This window comes from Mizuhopecten yessoensis, unplaced genomic scaffold, assembly GCF_002113885.1.
Source record: "Mizuhopecten yessoensis strain PY_sf001 unplaced genomic scaffold, ASM211388v2 scaffold3453, whole genome shotgun sequence".
Taxonomy (NCBI): domain Eukaryota; kingdom Metazoa; phylum Mollusca; class Bivalvia; order Pectinida; family Pectinidae; genus Mizuhopecten; species Mizuhopecten yessoensis.
Window position 1 is genome coordinate 688,640 of NW_018405052.1, and position 15,490 is coordinate 704,129.

General features: G+C 36.9%; 1 protein-coding gene across 1 annotated transcript in view; it reads left to right on the forward strand.

The window, feature by feature from the left end:
• Positions 1 to 11,217: 11,217 nt before the first annotated feature.
• LOC110447523 (SPARC-like) overlaps positions 11,218 to 15,490 on the forward strand; it is a 22,061-nt gene continuing 17,788 nt past the window's right edge. Inside the window, exon 1 of the mRNA XM_021493290.1 lies at positions 11,218 to 11,387. The gene's annotated coding sequence lies outside the window, so the exon portion shown is untranslated. The remainder of the gene's footprint in view (positions 11,388 to 15,490) is intronic.

Genomic DNA, 15,490 nt, shown 5'->3' on the forward strand with positions numbered 1-15,490 from the left:
TTACAAACAGGACAGATATATTCTGATATAATCTTACAAACAGGACAGAGATATTCCAATATAATTTGACAAACAGAACAGAGATATTCTGATATAATCTTACAAACAGGATAGATATATTCTAATATAATCTTACAAACAGGACAGAGATATTCCAATATAATCTTACAAACAGGACAGAGATATTCTGATATAATCTTACAAACAGGACAGATATATTCTGATATAATCTTACAAACAGGACAGAGATATTCCAATATAATCTGACAAACAGAACAGAGATATTCTGATATAATCTTACAAACAGGATAGATATATTCTAATATAATCTTACAAACAGGACAGAGATATTCCAATATAATCTTACAAACAGGACAGAGATATTCTGATATAATCTTACAAACAGGACAGAGATATTCTGATATAATCTTACAAACAGGACAGATATATTCTGATATAATCTTACAAACAGGACAGAGATATTCCAATATAATCTGACAAACAGAACAGAGATATTCTGATATAATCTTACAAACAGGATAGATATATTCTAATATAATCTTACAAACAGGACAGAGATATTCCAATATAATCTTACAAACAGGACAGAGATATTCTGATATAATCTTACAAACAGGACAGAGATATTCTGATATAATCTTACAAACAGGACAGAGATGTTCTGATATAATCTTACAAACAGAACGTTCTTCCGCTATAAACTCTTTACTCGTCCACTCGGGGAGATATGAACTTTCTTTCAATATGCGATATGCATTGTACATGTATAATCATAAAACGGTATAGGGCGTTATCTGTTTACGTGTAAATGAGTTTCTATATAAAGTCTTCCTATTGGGAATTCACATACAGAATGGCCTTGTTTACCCAATTTCCATAAAAAAACACTGATTTCGCCAAATACAGAACGATGCATATTTTTCGATTAAGACTTTGACAAATTGGACATTATGGATTATGAAAAAAACCTCCGAATCGTATTGCATTTTTGCCACTGAGACATTGATTTCTATAACTTGATAAAACTGATATCGAAAGGTTATTATATGTCATAGTGTGTAAATAACTTTTTGCATTGACCAATTAAAATGGTTCTCTCTATTCACTGCACCAAAAAATGTAGATCTTCTGGTAAGATGCAGAAAATGTAATATGTGTTATTTGTTGAACTTCTCGGGTTCCGAAAAATGCTGGCACTTAATTTTAGAGACGATTCATACAAGCTTTAAGATTGTTGCACATTCCTCCGATACTGTCTGTTTGGTATAATTGTATTGAACTATTGAATAAAATTATGTTTAACGGTCGCTAAATCTAAGTCGTAAAGTAAGGTGACCATTGATATGAACGTGAAGAAAGGGAGTATATAGCATATGTTATTTCAAGTTATGTTGGATAAATGAGATGAAAGTAATTCTCGACTTTTATTATTATTGCAGAACATAATATAGACCATCAATATGTATCAGAAAGCGAAATTAAGGACTAGGCAGGCATCCTATCTCCTTCCTACGTACATATGTATAAACACAAATAACCAGATAAACTTCAGGTGGGACAGAGTTGTACTCATCTGTTAAAATATTCTTTCACCTAATTCAATAGAAATAATGGATCTGTCAACTCAAATGTATATCAAAGTTATTTGTGTAGGAAGTTTTTGTTATAAACGTCGCCATAGAAACGGGGGCAAAGAGAGCTAAATACAGACCGTAATGTCAGAACACTGAATATGTAATTCAAGGATCCAATGACCTACTGTGACGTCATATTCACCAAATACAGACTGAAATATCATCATATTGAATACGTAATTCAAGCATCCAATGACCTACAGGGACGTCATATTGATCAAATAAATACTGAAATATCAAAATATTGAATACGTAATTCAAGCATCCAATGACCTACAGTGACGTCATATTAACCAAATACAGACTGAAATATCATAATATTGAATACGTAATTCAAGCATCCAATGACCTACAGCGACGTCATATTGATCAATTACATAATGAAATATCATCATATTGAATACGTAATTCAACATCCAATGACCTACAGCGACGTCATATTGATCAAAAACATACCGAAATATCATCATATTGAATACGTAATTCAAGCATCCAATGACCTACAGGGACGTCATATTGATGAAATACATACTGAATATCATAATATTGAATACGTAATTCAAGCATCCAATGACCTACAGCGACGTTATATTGATGAAATACATACTGAATATCATAATATTGAATACGTTATTCAAGGATCCAATGACCTACAGGGACGTCATATTGATAAAATACATACTGAATATCATAATATTGAATACATAATTCAAGCATCCAATGACCGACAGGGACGGCATATTCATCAAATACAGACTGTAATATCAGATACTGAATACGTAACTCAAGGATCAAATGACCCACAGGGACGTCATATTGATCAAATACATACTGAAATATCATAATATTGGATACGTAATTCAAGCATCCAATGACCCACAGGGACGTCATATTCATCAAATACAGACTGTAATATCAGATATAGAATACGTAATTCAAGGATCCAATGACCCACAGGGACGTCATATTCATCAAATACAGACTGTAATATCAGATACTGAATACATAATTCAAGGATCCAATGACCTACAGGGACGTCATATTCATTAAATACATACTGAAATATCATAATATTGAATACGTTATTCAAGGATCCAATGACCTACAGTGACGTCACATTCAGTCATCTCAACAATACGACTATACATAACCTGACTAATTAAACGTTTTCTAATTTTGATAATAGATGACGCAGTAAGTGTGCGTGTTAATTAACACCATTGGCGTTGAATTGCACGTGTTTAATAGAAAATCATAACTAAAAGAAACCCATAAACAATGACCTCAATTAAATATCTTCTTTGGGCATATGGAAATTATTTAGCGTGCCTAATTCAGAGTATATGACTTAAGTTATGATAGAGTTTTAGCATATCATGTGACGGAGGTCGAGATATGTTGTGACGGAGCACGAGACATGTTGTGACGGAGTACGAGATAAGTTGTGACGGGGTACGAGACATATTGTGACGGAGTACGAGATATGTTGTGACGGGGTACGAGACATATTGTGACGGAGTACGAGACATGTTGTGACGGAGTACGAGACATGTTGTGACGGAGTACGATACATGATGTGACGGAGTACCAGACATGTTGTGACGGAGTACGAAACATGATGTAACGGAGTACGAGACATGTTGTGACGGAGTACGAGACATGATGTAACGGAGCACGAGACATGTTGTGACGGAGTACGATACATGATGTGACGGAGTACCAGACATGTTGTGACGTAGTACCAGACATGTTGTGACGGAGTACGAGACATGATGTAACGGAGTACGAGACATAATGTAACGGAGTACGAGACATGTTGTGACGTAATACAGACATTAATTGATATTACGGACAGAATAGTATCTATTGTCTACTGCCACAATATACTTATTTTTTTCTTAATATTTTTTACCTCACTTTTTGGTAGTTACAAAATTCAGTATACTTTGATCTGCATAGTTCTGCCATTATCAAACCATTATATACTATTTTTAAGGAAGATGACCTCTTTTAAATGCTTTTAACGTCTGTCCGTTTCCATTAGTAGATGAACAAAGAAGGTTAACTCTGATATCACAGTTAAATCAATCGCAATGTTTCCCTGTCTACGGTAACGAGATTTACTTCCCTTTGATTATATGTTTTTAAATACGCAAGATTTTTTTGGATGCAATCGCAACATTTAAACTAATGTAGGAAATAGAAACCATGACGGCAACACAGTGGCCGTGTGAGAACGTAGCCAGCTAGTGATAAATAAGGCAACACTCGACCATGTTACTCCGGGTGTTCAGATATGGAATATATGTTAGAATCGCTTTCATTTGCGAACATCTTTTGTCGCAATAGCCATGATGTGGTTCAACTATATCGATACATTAACCAAACTATCAATGTCTTCATACCACTATATTTACATTACAACTACAAGTCCCTATATATAAACACTATCAGAAGACACTGTATTCATTGGCAATGGACTCTATTCGAGCGGTACCATTTCGATTCTTCCTCCGTCTTACATAACGTTAGACTAAGTAAAATAGGAAGAGGCAAACATTCAGATGACGCCAGGCTTTCCAGAATGTGAGTTTGTCCTGCCGATAGAGAAACTGCAATGCCGCCAAGATTTAGGGAAAACTTGGGTTTTTGCTAAATGAAAACTATCTATTGAACGGGTTTTTGTTTTGTTTCTTTTTAGTATTCATGCCAGTATGAAAGCAAATCCTATTCATGCATAATTAACATACAGCACCAAAGGGATTTGTGCAACACAGATGAAAGTTTTTAAAAAAATGCATTCATATCGGCATATGTGAATGTTTTGAAAAATAAACTTTTCATTTCCTAAATGAATTTGAAGGTATTTGGTTTATAGTGCTTGTGGCAACATTTACATTGTGACATCGTCGGTGTAATGCTGGTTTCAATAATCATGGGACTCCGAAGATCAGTCACCATCAGACATATATATGTAGCTTCACGATGTAACGATGTTATGTTATGTAATTGATTTTAATGTTTTTTACCGATTATCTATACTGGTGAGCTGAATGGATTTTGGTCTCGATGTTTCATTATTTTATATTCAAAACTCGTATGATTCAATATTAGGCGTACATGTAGTTATCGAGACTCCGTCATTCTTGGCATCCAGAGGACAGTCAAGATAACGCCTTCTCTATATCAGCCTAGTGGTACGTATAGTTAAATAGTTTATCAAAGTCTCACATGTTTTAAAATACATACATAAAATACAGCATTTACACAAGGTAATATTAACACAACCGGCCGATTCTGACTTACGATACATTATGCAATATAAAATCTACATATATGCATTTCATTTTTATCTTGTAAAGCTGGTTACATCAGATATATTTATTACAATGGTCGAATCATGTTTATGCCAAGTGGTACAAGGTCACGTTATCTGTGACGTCATAGGATTACTTCCTGTTCCCACCAAGCCACGAAAACAATCAACACGCTCTTTTTGAATAACATATTTTAAACTTAATTTGCAAGTCAAACTTTGCAGCGTTTTAGCTCAGTTGTAACATTAAGCATTATACTGAACTGTTTACGGGAATAAAACATCGATATACGAATTTTACGGGATTTTATTTTTTTCCCCGAAAGAGAAGCATGACTCAACTGCACTCGAAACAACTTTTAGACTACAATGTAGCTGTCAGATAGTCAAAGTAATTGTAGGACAACAAAGGGGCACCAAAAACACATTTTTTTAAATTTAATTCAATTTTATGAAAGTGTCACATATTGGTCTACATATAAAACAGGTAAAATGTACACAAAACTAGATCAGTATCCAGCCACAGTTAATCGACTTATGAGACACTAAAAAGACAGAAAATATACATAAGCAAGAGGCTCAGGGGGCCTGTATCGCTCACCTGGTTATTTAAGCAATCATGGCACAATATTTGCATTTGCTCTGTAATGCCAATTTGTAACCACTTCAGACATGCAGGGTAAGAACTTGGAAGCGTTACTATGGAGACTTTTATAATTCATAAAGAATTAAGGTTGTTACTATTACTAGCAGATTAGTTGGGTTGGAGATAAAAAGTATGTGATGGCTGTTCATTTGTCGAATTTTCTATATAAACAATACAAAACTTTACCCCCTCCCCAAAGGCAAACGAGGTACCTGGGGATCATGAAAATCACATAGTATATAAACCACTCAAAGGCCTTTACAACTATGAGTAGTATTTGATACTAGCATTTCTGGAACTGCTGAAGAAGAGTTTTAAAATTCGCCTCCTTTTTCACTCCAAACCCAGCCCCCTATGGGTCAGGGTCTCAAAAATTGTATCAGCAGACCTTCCTCCCCTAACAAGTATTTCTATCAAATATAAGCAAACTCCGTTCAAAACATTGGAAGATATGGCCTATTATGTATATTTCCTATATAAACTATACTAAATTTCACCCCCTCCTCAGACGCAACCATTTTTATAAACCACACAAACGCTTTTACAGCTATGAGTAGTATTTGATTCTAGCATTTCTAGAACTGGATAAGAAGATTTTTAAAATTTCCCTACCCCCCCCCCCCTTTTCAGCCCCTAACCAGCCCCTAGGGGGGCAGGCTCACGCAATTTATACAAGCAGACCCTCCTCCCCTAATAAGTGTTTCTCTCAAATATGAACAAAGTATTTTCAAAACAATGGAAGATATGGCCTGTCATGTCTATTTCCTATATAAACTATACTAAATTTCACCCCATCCTCAGGGGCAAACGGGGGCCCTGGGAGACATAAAAATCGCAAATTTTATAAACCACCCAAATGCCATTACAGCTATGGGTAGTATTTGGTGTTAGCATTTCTGGAAATGGAGAAAAAGATTTTTTCTTTCTTCTTAATTTCCCCCTTTTTGGCCCCTTACTAAACCCCCTAGGGGGCCACACCCCTATTTCATAAATCCATTGAGCCCCTGGTCGCAAGGATGCTTCATATCAAATTTAGTTAAAATCCAATCAGTCGTTCAGGAGATAAAGACTTTTAAAGGGAAAAGTTGACACCGGACGACGGACGACGGACGTCGCGGTACGGCATAAGCTCACCTGCCCTTCGGGCAGGTGAGCTAAAAACAGTTTTCAATTGTAAAACAGATTAGTATTTGTCAGCTTATTTTAGCTTATTATATAGAGGTTACACAACGAGTGGTTGTTGTATGTGGCAACCACGAGTTTGTGTGACCTGTTTCTACCACAATAAAAAATATTCCGAGGAAATTGATATGTATTTTTGTTTACGATATCAGATGGGGCGTAAGGATATGACCTGTAGTAAAATGCCGCTAATTAATATGCAAAAATGACAATTTCAGAAATATGTGGAAATATTATGATTTATTACAAATCAGAACAAGTACGTAACATTTATTGTCTTCAAAGCAATAAGTTTATAGAAACCAACATAAGAAATTTATTATCACAAAAACAATGACGAACAACTTTCTGTGTATCATCATTTCTGCCACAGCATGAAGCGGCTTTCCCGCCAAATTGTCCATTCAAAGGAGTCCCGGTAAAAGTTTACCCTGTCAGCCAATCAAAACGCGTTTAGAATTTATACCACGTGTGGTATAAACAATATGTTATACAACAGTTGTAAAGATTAATTGATGCCTTGGGAGTTGAATAAAATCCCACCTATTGTGGTAGAAAATAATTTATTCAATTTTAATGAGCAGCATTTCTTAATGATTTAGAGATTTTTATAGGAAATAATGTATATTTTTATCAAATGTCGATGTGTAATTGTTATGTTCGTAAAACAGCTTACTATCGATATGCTGACCATGTAAAAAAAACCCATTGGAAATAAGCAACTTTGTGGCTTTTATGGGTAATCCTAGATAAATGGCACACACCACTACTATTATGCGACTTATTTATATCTACTTTTATGTACTAAAAAATAGTCTGTCTCCTTTTATAATAATATCTGGGTTTTTTTTACAGTGGACCTTTTTTTAGATTTTTATACTCCGTGATATATGTCAAGGATTGAATTAAGAAACCTTTTATTATGATAGATCTATTCTTATTCTCAGTCTTAATACAAAACATTCTTTTTATTTACAAGCTACATTGTGATCTTAATTGTATGTTTTATTCTCAAATTGTGATATCTTGTAATAATATGCCTATTTTACCTGAATAAATACTATTATTATTATTACTGACGTTAATGTCGGCAACAGCTGAAGGTCTATAATCGCTGCTATTTTTAAAAGAATATTTCCAAAATACGAAGTTGTAGGGGGAAATAAAAGGATGCTACATTTTCAAAAGGAAACGAACTTGTGAAATAGAAATACTCATTTCCCTTTTTGCTTACAACGTCTTCTTTGATTTATGTCGGCAAAAATCGGAGCAGGCCCAAATAATGTTTATTATCACATAACTCATTGTTTTACAAATTAGTTGTTTTGTTCGATTGACTCGGGTTTTGCTATACTGTTATTGTTAGAAGGTATACCATTGTTGAACTCCTGTATATCCCCTTGTTAAACCATGTTTGCCTGTCATGATGCAACACCTGTTGTACCATCTGTTATACACGTAAAAACGTGCCCGAATGAAAATCCTGGAAAATTTAAGGTTGTGGTATGACGTCACAAAATGTTTCCATTATTTCCGAGCTTGAGCCGTGTCTGTCCGACGTGCTCCGACGTGCAATGACCAAGCTAAGGCCGAGTGGTCACAGGTATACGCGCCCCGCGGTACGTAACCATCTTAAACTAATGAACGCCGTGGACTTGATTGGTTTCATCTTTTTTAATGTCCAATTAACAGCTAAGGACGTACCTCCATGGGTGTAATACTAATGTAGTGAAGTGACATAGCCACAAAACCAGACCGTCGACATCAGCAGCATGACTGACCTAAATTGTGGAGGAAAACTCTCAACGAATTCTTTATCTTGTTGAGTTTAGATTGTACCGGGTATTCTTGTACAACTGAACACAAGCTTCTTCAACGACAGTATCCTGCCCCTTCTTTGACCAGCTTTCCTTCGGAAGCCTCTCTCTAGGCCAGGCCGCAAGTGGTCTTTCAATAGCCCTCATCGGTCTTGGGGCGGTCATCTTTATTCTGTCGGCCCTGGGAGCGTGCGGCGCGTGCTGGCGCGTGCTGTAGCAATCGTGTACTTCTATCGGTGTACGCCGCTGTTGTATTGGTACTCATGACAGGATAGGTGACGATAGCCATGTTTTGGATTGTACTGAAGACAGATTTAGAATCAAAAGTTAAAGCCGAACTCCTGTCGCAGCTACTAAACAACTACCAGGTTGACGATCTGACGTCACATCAGTTCATACAACTATCGTGCTGTGGTGTTAACGGTGTCACATGACAGACAAACGACTTCGACAACACTGTGTGGCAGGGGACGGCTCCATCAGAAGACATTCCGAAAAGCTGTTGTGGTGCCACAGTCAACGACTACACCACCTTTTCAAACAACGCATGTACAAACACCATTACTTCCGGTTACTATTCTGTCGGATGCTTCGACGCCTTCAAAAACATTCTTTCTACATACAGTGATATTTTTATCGGGATAGGAGTGGCGAGTAATGTGACAGAGACTCTTGCCATTATTTGTGCTATATCTGCATGTAGGAATATCAACAAGGTTCTCTCCATAGCGAGTAAGCAGAATAGAAAGACGTAGGAATTTACCAGACAGTACGATGTCCGCTACAGTATCCTCCTCATTGTTTGTTGTTCATCACTTCATTCAGTTTTGGCATTATCAACCTACTCCTAATTTGATAATAACTTTTGCTTATAAAGGTATTTGGAAGCACGTCAAAAGTGTGAGAGTCAGAAGACAACTCAAGAAGGGACTTGGTCTCCTAGATTAAAATCATAATTCATAAGCATCAGACTCTCGGCGACACACATGTGTAGCAGAGATGGTTTCCGGAGGATCTCCCTTATGATAGAATAGTCATTTTTTCATTGTGTACAGTAATTTGTGTTTCAAAGTAAATATAAACGGGTTGTATATTTTGAATGTAGTTACATATTATTGGAAATATATGCAAGGTTTTGTGATTCTAATATAAGTATTAGCAGTTTAACGTTTCATGTATTTGTATAACACAATGTTTATATAGCTGTCCATTTTTAGAAATCATCTACATAGCACGATATTTCTGTTTATATTAAAGGAATATGATATGTAATAACATAGTGTTTAGGGATAAGTAATGCATTGATGTACCTACTTGTTGTTGTCTGATAGGGTCTAGGACACAGGTATGACAAATCAATTCGGGTGCCATGTGTAATTACATATGCACGTCATTTTACAGGAGTTGTCTCCTCCTATCGCCAGCTGGTCAGAAGAAAATCCGGAACTCAAACTAATTCAAGTTTCATTAACTACTCTCTTCATCTCTGTAGTTAACTGATGTATTTATGTGCATGTAAGAATCAATTAATAATATTTGATTTGTATTTTGACTACACTGTATATTTTTGAAACTCTTCAATTTGGAGGAAATAAAGAAATAATAATAATAGCTGACACAGTAGAAATTTGTGTACCACACAACGAGAATTAAGGTTTGTTAATTGTCGTTCTTTCGGGGCGAAAAGACGACACAACGAGAATTAAGGCTTGTTAAGTGTCGTCCTTTCGGAGCGAAATGACGAAATAAAGAAATGGCACAAATCAGCCACTGTAGATGAGTGTTAAAATAATAAAGAAGACTCTCTGACGTAAACTGGACCCATGATATAGAGGTGTCCCAAAGTTAACATTTGTTCCATCAACTCGCACCTGTCACGTTGTTCGTGTGTATTGAGTGTATGCGACGATTCAAAGATACACTCTGTGATATCTTTATTTGAAAGTTGACCCGACCTACAGGATACAAAGAAACCACATGGCCCTGGTACGCTAGTGTATCTAACCGCAATGATATTTGAATTTGAATTTCGTTGGACTCTCCAGTGCCGTTTGATATCTTGCTCTATATCAAGTTTTTTGAAGCTGTGTAATGACGTCCAACACTATCATCAATATGTCACTACAATACTTGGGTCCGTTTGTTCAAAATTCATACATATAATTCACCCCCGCTCCCACCCAAAATAAAAAGGTACCCCCCCCCCACAACCCCACAACCCCAACCCACTCTCCACCGAATATACAAACAAATTGAAATATTTGCAATCTTTCATAAATATTTTCCAGTAGACGTGGAATTAATGAAACAAATCTCCGCTAAGAACATTGAGCACACTTGCCTATTTACTGCATTGACGTAACCAGTACACACACCCCGTCTGACCTTATGTTTGGCAAGGGATGTTGTTGGATCGAAATCAATTTGCCACCATCAAAAATATCAAGACAGATATTAAATTATGATTAAGAAAACGATTTGTACGAGAACATAGCCATGACGGAAACATAACTGAGCTCGCGCGCGTACATCTCGTGCGCGCCTGTCTCTTCTCATGTTACCAATGCACCCTGCTTCGTATCACTGCGATATGTACTTGTCTAGTGGCACAAGTGGTGGGCTTAGGGCGGTCGTGAGTCAGGATCCCTCCCCATATCGCCTCTGGAGGGTTTATATGTTCGAGCGGAATCATTTCCGTTTGTGTTGTGCGGTCAGCTTGTCTGGAGTGTAGTGATTCTTCCAACGTTATTCACATCAGGAGTTCGTTTGAGGTAAGCTTTTTCAATGGCTATATTTATTATGTTTTTTGTTATATCTGTTAAACTTAAGTGCATATAAATAGGCAATTTTCACTCACAAAATAATAAAAAAATATATAATTACGAAATGTTACTGCGTAAACAATGTCAAAAACATGAAACCTCATTTTTAATACACAAAAAAAACACAATATATAAATCTCATTTGTTTTTGAAAAAAAACCCGCTATTTAATCATTATAATATTATTTCGCTATGTGTTTAAAATTCCAAGTTTAATTCCGAACTATATATTCACGCACCTTTCAAACTTTGTGACTGAACTGTGCGATGATGTAAAAGCTAGGAATAGTTGGATGGGGTTACTTTACAGTGATAAAACCTGTTGGTCACTTTCTGTTACGTGGGGCATGAAATTATTAATCAGTGCAAGGCTTCACCGCAATCGGTCATTCCTGGTTTGAGCTACAGATGGTATACTGTATCTCGGCCGACAGTGTATCCGAGACCCAAACCCGGAGTCCGTGCAAGGCTAAAACGTTTTCTGGCTAAGAACCGGTCAGATGGCTTATCGTAGACAGCTTGTTAGAAACACTTTTAATAACCAATGTCCAGCCAACTTGATCTCCATACCTCCCTGTCTACGGTGGCAGCATTCCAATTCAAATTGGCTCGCGCAATCGAAGTAAATGCCACACAATAGGATCTTTACGTGGACGAGTATACACACAATTTATTATGCAATCAACGAGCGTTTCATCAGCACCAGCGACCACCTATAATATATTCAAAGCACTTCAATTTTACCGAACAGACACCGGAAATATGTTCCACTCTCATAGGCAGGTAGAGTTAAGTAACGAAAATAACGTTTCATACTTAAGAACACTCCATCGCTTATATAATTGCCAGCTCTTCCAATACCAAGTAATCGTGAGATGTTAACCTATCAATGAACTTAAAAGCTGTCTGACTTCACGGACTACAGTTGTTCTCAATCCGAATCCTCTCGGTGTCCGAAACAGGAGTCAAAGTTTTTAATTGATATCAAATTATTTTTACAATGGCTAAACAATGAACATCAAATTTATTCAAGTCGGGTCCATAGCGAAAAAAACACGAGTCACGTACAGTGAATTTGGAAAATCAAATGTAAATAATGAATATTAGTATTTGCCAGGACCCTACCTGCCAGACGTTTTTTCATAATTTTTCTATTAAGCATGGCACATGGGTGTCAACGAGCCACATCTAGAGGTTAACATAAAATGAGTGAAAACCTGGTTGTTATTTGTTTCTTCCGAACGTTTGGCAAATGTTTGCTCAAATCGGGCCTTTACCGCGACTACGCCAAGCTTTCTAACTGATGTTCCATTAACTGGTAATACTCTTAATCGGTAAATATACCTTGTCTACAAAATGGTATTTTAAAAGGGACGGCGTCCAGTAAATGACATGTCCGTTTGTGTCAATGACACAGCTTTGATATGAACTTTCTATTTACTCCGGAACATTGATTGTCCTGGAATGCCACACGAATGAACCACTCACCAACACTTCAGGTTTATTATGGGATTTTCACGCAGTTTTAACATATTTTTTCCATGATGTAATGGAGATGAAAGTGCGTACGTCTGCATATATTTGAGCAAAACACTTAATTAACTCATTATTACTCATTAACGGCAAACGCCGGTTAAGAAATGGTCATTATGTGAAAAAGATATATATAAGATGTTTGTCCATAGTTATACATCGTATACATAAACGAGTACGTTTTTATTTAGATTGATAGCAGGTTCTCTATGTCATGTAGCTGTACTAACACTCCCCTGTACGTGAGCACGTGGACTTCGGTGTCATAGAGATCAGCGACTTCGGAAAGCATCTTGTGGTTGTAAATGTCAAGTTGGGATATTGTGATGGAGTTGGGGAGGGGAGGGGGAGTGGACATGAGTCCCAGATAGGGTCGAAGGCTATAGGAGGGGTGAACGAGGTGCGCTCTGAGACTAACAATGGGGGCGGGCAGCTGTCATGGTTCATCATAGGAAACACCTACACCAATTGCGTACTTACACGGTCTTCGTGGTTCTGGCAACGGTAACACAAAAGCGCGCCAAACAAAACGATCAACTTCACAGACTAACGAACTAATATACAAAAACTAAATATCTGCTGATGCATCATTACTTTGTTTACACACCTCGGTCACATCTACTTCTGTAGGGGGATATAAATTAGCTCACCGATTAATTTGGTGTCGGGAGAAAGATGTGATTCATTACGTTATGTGCCCCTGTAAGATAACAACCCTTTTCTACTTAATGACCGTACAGGTCTATGCCGTATCTAATTAAGGATGATTTCTTGTTTCCTCTATTGCTGAAGAGTCATAACTTGCCACAGATAAAGACAGACATGGAACTGGTCCCGACAATCAGGGAGGGTGGGACAGAGGGGGAGGGGCAGGTAAATCAAACCAATGAGGGACGGAGACAGTCATACCAATCTGCTCGTAGGGTTTATTGTCAGTTTAAACAGAGTTTTTTTGTTTGACAAATAATTAACTGTGAGTATTACAGAGATGTTTGACCATGCTTAGATTGACAATGGTCGAACATATGCCAGCTTTCATGGACGTACCAAGTACAATTCACATGGATCGCCCATAATCGAATCTAACATCTTTTAGAATTTTCCTTTACACCTCTTTGGAATTTCTAAAGAAGAAGACATCTAATTTCTACGGTAATTTTCTGACTTGCTTGCCCATTTACTGTAGCAACGAACAATTTACGAAAGAAATATATATGTATGTAGCTTTTCTGCCCGAACTTCTTCTCAATAACCAAAAGGCCTAGGGTGATGTTGTTTGGTCGGTAGAATGCCGGGATTAAAGGCTTCCAGGTTTATTCGTATAAATACAAAATGTAACCAAAAGGTATAAAATGGTGATATTTGGCCAGTGACATAGGGAATGAAGGACTCCAATTTTTCTTCGAATGAATGACTTTGACCGACATCTTCTCTTCAATTAATAAAAGGCCAAGGTGACGATATTTGGCCAGCAGTATGCTTGGATGAACGTCTACAAAGTTTGTTCAAAAGAAGAACCTTCACCCACTTACAAGGTCGCAGGTCACAGGGGTCAATATGTCGAAATCTTTAAATGACTTTTTCTATATTACCAAAAATGTCTAGGGTGATGATATTTGTCAACTATCATCCCGAGATAAAGGACTAAAACTTTCGTTCGAATCAATAACACTGACAACTTTCAAGGTCACAGGTGTCAAATGTGTCAAAATGTTTAAATGGCTTCTTCTCAATAACTAAAAGGCAAAGGATGGTGATATTTCGCCAATGGCATGTTGGTAGGAAGGGCTACCAAGTTTTTTCAATTGAATGAGCTTGACACACTTTAAAGGTCACACATATCAGATCCAGTGTGATGATGTTTGACTAGTAACAGGCTTTGATGAAATACAATGTACTACAGTGTTTGTTTAAATAAATTACCTTGCCCTATATCCCCCAATTCTAAGAGGTCAAATTTTGAAAATAACGATGTATGTCTGAAAAATTTATCTGTTGTATCACCGGGATATTTGTCTGTTGTATCACCGGGATATTTGTCCGTTGTATCACCGGGATATGTGTCTATTGTATGACCGGGATATTTGTGTGTTGTATCACCGGGGTATTTGTGTGTTGTATCAACGGGATATTTGTGTGTTGTATCACCGGGATATTTGTGTGTTGTATCACCGGGATATTTGTCTGTTGTATTAACGATACATTTGTGTTGTATCACCGGGATATTTGTCTGTTGTATCCCCGGGATATATTTGTCTGTTGTATCACCGGGATATATTTGTCTGTTGTATCACCGGTATATTTGTCTGTTGTATCACCGGGATATTTGTCTGTTGTATCATCGATACATTTTTCTGTTATATCATCAGGATATTTGTGTGTTGTATCACCGGGATATTTGTTTTTATTGTATCACCGGTACATTTGTCTGTTGTATCACCGGGATATTTGTCTGTTGTATCACCGGGATATTTGTCTGTTGTATCACCGGGATATATTTGTCTGTTGTATCACCGATA